This window comes from Pinus tabuliformis, chromosome 6, assembly GCF_031772625.1.
Source record: "Pinus tabuliformis cultivar Carrire ecotype Pingquan chromosome 6, CPIR1, whole genome shotgun sequence".
Taxonomy (NCBI): Eukaryota; Viridiplantae; Streptophyta; class Pinopsida; order Pinales; family Pinaceae; genus Pinus; species Pinus tabuliformis.
Genome location: NC_142292.1, coordinates 2,045,723,955 through 2,045,730,796, shown reverse-complemented (window position 1 = coordinate 2,045,730,796; position 6,842 = coordinate 2,045,723,955).

The window sequence follows — 6,842 nt, the reverse complement described above, 5'->3', positions numbered from 1 at the left end:
GACCCAAAAATACCATCCGCGTGGGGACCTGGCTTCGACTTAGCTATGTCAACCTTAGACCCAGGAGCATCTGGCAAGTATTTTTGTAGAATCCCAGACAGAGAGTAGATCAATTCTAATTGCTGGGCCCTAAAAATGGCTTGCTCCTTAGAATAGACTCCAGACATGGAGACATCCTTAGAGATCTCGGGTTGTAAAGATTTCAGAAACCATTCGAGACGGTACTCCAGAGGGATTTCGGCTTTAATGAGCCTCTTTCTCCATCTCCATTCCTGAATATGGTCAGAAATGTGAGTTGCATTGTCCTGTCGAAAAGTGGCCAGAAGTTCAGTTTCGGCATCATAACGGACAGGCAACTGGAAATGATTTAAGAAAATATTAGCTAAGTCAACGAAAGATGTAAAGCTTCCCCCTGGCAACTCTATATACCATTTGGTCGCATTACCAGTCAAGGTGCGTTGAAAAAGTCTCAACCTGATCGAGTCATCGATAAGGGAGTTCGATGAGCACCACAAATGGAATGTGGTTACATGGTCGTCTGGTTCTTCACAACTCTTCCCTTCAAATTTTGGAATGTCCGAAGGGAGTTTGGTTGGGACCGGAGGCCAGGCCAGATTGTACTTGATTGGATCGTTTGTTAACTTAGTGAGATCTGGCAAGTTCAACATTGCTAGAAACGGAAGCCTAGGAGGACCTTGGGGACTCCACCCAGACTGGGCGGAATTCCCAAAGTTCTGAAAAGATTGGCCTGGATTTTTGAAGGCACCAGGCTGCCCGAAGTAACCAGCAGAACCGACTGAACCAAAAGGCAGGCCTTGTGATCCAACAAAATTCAGAGATTGACCAACTCTGGCTGCAAAGCCTCCATAACCAGCAAAGTTTCCTCCTAAAGGATTATAAGGAGTTGATAACCCCTGATACGGATTCCAAGCCGAAGCTAAGGGAGGAATACTTTGAAACGAACTAACTGTGGAGTATGGCCTATTCCCTTGTTGGCCGAAAAACGGATTCCCAGTTCATACGCCACTAACCCCAGGGTTAGTCCAACCTTGGAAAGGATTGCTGCTTTGTCCTATAGAAGAAAAAGGCATGGATCCTATCGTCAGGTTGGAATGTGGTATATGACCACTTTCGAAAGGAAAACCCTGGAATGAAGCCGATCCACCCATCATGGACATGGTGGCACTAAACGGAAGTGTTGGAATACCCTGTGAATGGGTGCTAAATGGGAAGAATCCAGAACCAAAAGCATTGGTTTGGGAATTTCCACTCGTGGACGGAATGGAGGTAGACCCAACTAAAGATGTGCTAGCAAAAGATCCAAACAAAGAAGTAGAGGAGATGGAAATTGTTCCTCCCCCTTGTACCAATGTTGGAGTGTGCATAGTTGTAGCACTTGTGGTAGAAGCCATGCTTCCAGTAGTGGTCATCGATGGTAAGCACGTAGCGTAACCTGGACTTGACGGTCTATGCATCAGAGTCCCAATGTATTGTAATACCTCCGGATGACTAGATGGTAGGGGAGAATTCGGAGCCGCTAACAACTCTGATAGTTCTTCTACCTCTATATTATTCTCCGCTTGAAAGAGAACTCGAGAAAGAATTGGAGTGTTCCTCTCTTGTTCTGCGGAAGTGCCAGGCCTTGCTTGAACACTAATGCCCCCGAGAGGAGGATCAATCCCCGATGCGTCAACTGTCGTGGGACGAAACCCACCAGAAATATTACCTCTGCACCTTCTAGGAGAAGGCTCTAAACTTGGTGGTGAAAGACCATGAAGCCTTCGAGACCGTCTAGGTGATCGGTCAGCCACTTTGAATTTTTTGTTAAGATCTAACTAAAGACTCAAAAAATTGAAAGCTAGGCCAACTAAGAGCACAGAGCACACACTATAAATTCCCTAAAGATATCAGCCAGCCAAACAAATTCCAAGTATTTATGCTCCGGGTGATTAGGACCGGACGCCAAAATACAAGAAAGTGAATTAAGGGGCCTTCCGAAGATAGTCTGGGATGATTAGGGCCCAGTCCTATCAGCAAAGGTAACAGAGGAAGTTACGCTGACCTCCTAACAACAGCTTGCGCCGGTGCAAGCCCCCAAGCTTCTCAAGGGTGCCCTCTAGTAGTACCGTTGAGAGTGATGCAACATCGACCTCAGGTGCCACGGGATTCCCCTCCGCAGCCACCTGTGTGGATCCCTAGGAGTAGTAGCTATGGATACCAACTCATCGCAGAAGCCAGGTGGAACGGTCGTGAGGTAAGTTCAGACAAGTAGGAGAGGGGGTATCTCTCTTCCCTATCTTCACAGACCCTCGTGCTTAACTCCCAGATCCGGAGCTTTCCTGGTCTTCCTAATGCTATTGGATTTTCACTCACTATTCAGACTCCTATGTTTGATGTTTAAATGGCCTTGGAGAGTTAACTCTCCATTCGCCTAATCCAAGGCCCTAAAATCCTAAAACTTATTGGTGTATCTAACTTAAAAAAAAAGTTTTAGTGAATTTTAATTAGCGCTTGATTTTAAAATAGGCTGTTCTTTAAGTCACGGGATAACAGAAGTGAAACTAGTGGTGTTTTTTGACGCAAAAGAAATTAATAAAAACCTAACTACATGCACATGCACTTGTTTTCGTTTTTTGATGAAAAGCAATTTCTAAAGGGTTCAGAGGAACTTCTAATAAAACAAAATTTTCTTTTCTTTTCGTTAATTCATGCTTCACACTCACAAAAGTTAACAAAGCTATGTATGCCTAAAAAGGTATGCAAATATATCCTAATGAAACAAATATATGCTGATGCAAGATTCAAAACTACTCTGAAAACAAGAAATGAAAGTTGCTTGCTTATCAATTTTTATTTTGCCACTTAAAATGTCTTTATGGAATATGAGATGCTACCATTCATTTTGTCTAAACACTAAAAACAAGTTTCAAGACAAACATAAAGCACTTTCATTCACTAAAAGGAAACCAAATGAAAACAAAGTTCAAGAAAGAAAAACTAAGTTTTTTTCAAAAAGTTTTCTTCAGAAGCGACAACAAAAGAGTCTTTTCAAAAAATGCTCCCAACAAGACTGAAACTTTGTGATTGAAGAATGGGCAACAAACACTTTTGCAAGTTGACACCACACAATGGATGAAAACTCAACAAAAAGAAATGTGTTTAAGGATGCTCTTAACAATCAAAAGCAACAATGAAAGCTTTGGCAACAAAAACCAAAAAGATCAAAAAGACAAATTTCAAGAAAGTATCAATCAACCACTTTCATGAAACAAAGAAGTGGATGGCCACAAAAAGCGGTTTTGTCAAGCAAACAAAAAGTCACCAAAAGCAAGATTTAACACAAAGATTGAGATCAATCTTCCTGCCCTGATGAATCATAGCAGCCAATATTCCTAGCAAGAAATCTTGCGTGCTTTAGCAAAAAAACGATGACGCTTGCAACAACAAAAACAAGACCAATACTTCTTACAATCAGAGAGAATTTGGAACAAGATGCTTGCTATAAAACAAACAACTGATACTGGAAAATGATTGTTTTAGACTGAATCAAACCACCAGACAGACCTTCAGAGACAAAAATATTGAAAAATCTTGAAAATTGCAAGATATACGCCACTGTACTAATGTACAGATTGCGTGTATATGCGACTGTAACTAAAGAAACCTGCGTTACACGGGTTCACTTAAAGAAACATGCGTATATACGCCTCTTTAACTAAAAAAACAGCGTATATAAAAGGTTTCAAGAAAAATAAAAAACAAACTGAAGACACTGGCAAAACTTAAAGTTCAAAAACAAACCACACAGCAACAGCAAGCAAACAGGCAGCTGAACCTTGATTGGCTTGAAAACACCCAAACTAGGAATAACAAGAATGTTGTGCCAAGTGGAGTCGCCAATTCTGTTGAGGGAAATGTTCCCCTAGGGCTTTTTCGGTTGAAACCCTAGCAGACTGAAAGTTGTCTATACAGAGAAACACAGATTCACACAATCATTATGCTATTATAAGCAAATTCTATGATAAGGGGGCGTACCTTAGCTCCTACGTTTGAGAAGGTCCTTTAGGGTCCAAACCCTTCTTCACGTTCCTTTTGCTCCTTTGTCCTACAAAACAACCAATTCCAAAGAACACAACATTATATGGACAAAACCTTATAGAGAAACCATCTTCATGTTATATAGAAAGGTAGTTAGTTATGAAATGTAAATGACCATTCACATATGAATTCTAACATGAATATCATAAACAAAAAGAAGATTTATATCAGGAACCAAGACATGTGTTTCTTTTATTATAGACAAATAAAGTACAAAAAAGGAATAATTTCACCTAAGTCACCTTTCGCAGGCTCCAAGCAAATCTTCCTTCCGGATTCGTCCAGCCTCAAGCCTTTAACAAACTCCTTCCATGACTTACTCCATGATGTCACAAGTAGTGAATGAACATCAACACATAAGGAAACAAGGGTTTCCTGTACAAATGGGGGAAGTGCAAAAGGAAAAAGTGTCTTCAGACCTGGTCAGGGGAAAAATCTTAGCATAATAACCTTTCTCTCTCTTCTCTCCTCCCTTAGGCATTCCCATTAAGGTCTTTTTATACCTCTTCCAAAGTATTTTTTTAGTTGGGACTTGGTTGGGAATAGTTGGGCCAAAGGCACTAAGAGGTGATCAGCAGGTAAAACCCGCGATCTCCGCTCGAAATTAAGGAGTTTTATATTTTTTTAAGTGTTTTAATACATATACGTGGGTTGGGTATATGCCTACCCGCGTATACACGCGTTTAACTCAGGGCAATGTCGTGTATAAGGGATAAAACATTGTTTTTTAAATTTTGGGACCAGGTCTGGAAGGAGGGGTTGCCCTAGGCCATGAGTGTAGCATCACAAACCATAAGAGTGAGATTTGGAGCTATAACACATATTCTACTTCAGCTGTGTGCAGCAACATGTAGTAGCCCCATATTCTGCTTCAACTGTAGATAATGCAATTGAACTTTGTCTCTTGCTGAACCAAGACACTAATATGGAACCCATATAGAATGCACTACCACTAGTGCTTTTTCTGTCATCAATGCTTCCTACCCAATTTGCATTTGTATATGCATGAAGTGTAAGATCTGTATCTCTAGGATACCATAAACCAAAATTCTGTGTTCCTTGAAGATATTTGAAAATCCTTTTAATTGCTTGAAGGTGTGATTCCTTTGGATTGGCTTGAAATCTTTCAACTATTCCCATTGCATGCATGATGTCTGGTCGAGTACCTGTTAGATAAAGTAGACTGCCAATCATGGATATGTAGGTTGGTTGATGTACTGCTGCTAATTCATCATTTGAGCTGAGACTGCATCTTGTTACCATAGGGGTACATACTGGTTTAGAATCTTCCATGCCGTATTTTTTCAAGATCTGCTTGAGATATTTGGTTTGTGACAGAAAAATACCATCTTTATTTTGTTGAACTTGTAGACCAAGAAAATATGTGAGCTCACCAAGCAGGGAAATTTCAAATTCTTGCTGCATTACCAAAGCAAAGTTTTGACTCATGGCTTCTTCATTGCTACCAAAAATGATATCATCAACATACACAACAAGTATTAGCAATTTATTATTGTCAATCTTTGTATATAGATTGCTATTAGCTGATCCTTTTGAAAAACCTTGTTGATGGAGGTATTTGTCAAGATGGTAATACTAGGCACTTGGAGCTTGTTTTAGACCATAGAGAGCCTTTCTGAGTCTGCATACAAGGTTTGCATCATTTCCAAGGATAAATCCGTCTAGTTGCTCAATATGTACTTCTTCTTCTAAGTCTCCATTAAGAAAGGCAGATTTTACATCCATTTGGTATACTTTGAATTTCTGAAAACTAGAAAGAGCAAGGAACATTCTTATGGCTTCAAGTCTAGCAACAGGTGAAAAAGTTTCTTCAAAATCTATACCTTCTTGTTGAGCATATCCTTTTCAAACACGTCTGGCCTTGTTTCTAATAACTTCACCATTTTCATTCATTTTGTTTTTGAATATCCATTTCGTTCCTATGATATTCTTATCATGAGGTCTATCAACTAATTCTTAAATATTATTCTTTTCAATTTGCTCAAGTTCTTCATTCATGGCCTTGAACCAACATTCATCTTTTCATTCTTCATTTATATTTTGAGGTTCGATGGAGGAAAGAAATGCTAGATAGCTTGAAGCTTCTGTGATAGTTCTTCTTGTCTGCACACCCGCCTCTTTTTGTCCCAAAATTTGAGTCTCTGGATGATTTTTCTGAACATACCTGGATGGAGTATTTTCTTCTGCCGTTATCTGTTCTTCTGGTGTTTCATTGGTTTCTTCTTCAAAATTAGTCTGATTTGATGTGGAAGGATAATCCTCATCTTCTCCACAATCTTCGATTTTTACCTGCTTTGGATTTTTTCATGCTTCATCAACCACAACATCAATAATTTCAATAATTTTCCCTATTCTTTTATTATAGCACTTATATCCTTTACTTCGGGAAGAGTAACCAAGGAGAATGCCTTCATCTGCTCTGGGTTTGAACTTGCCAAGTTTTTTATTAGTCCTTTTGATGTAACATTTGCTTCCAAAAACTTTGAAGTATTTTACAGTAGGAGTCTTACCATACCAAAGTTGATGTGGAGTTTGAGTGCTGTTTACCCGAACATTTGCTTTGTTAAGAATAGTGATGGCAGCGAATGCAGCTTCCCCCCAGAAGGTTGCAGGAGTTCCAGACTCATCTATCATAGCCCGAGCAATTTGTTGAACAGTTCTGTTCATCCTTTATACTACTCCATTTTGTTGAGGAGTCCTTGCAGTGGAGAATTGCCTTTTTA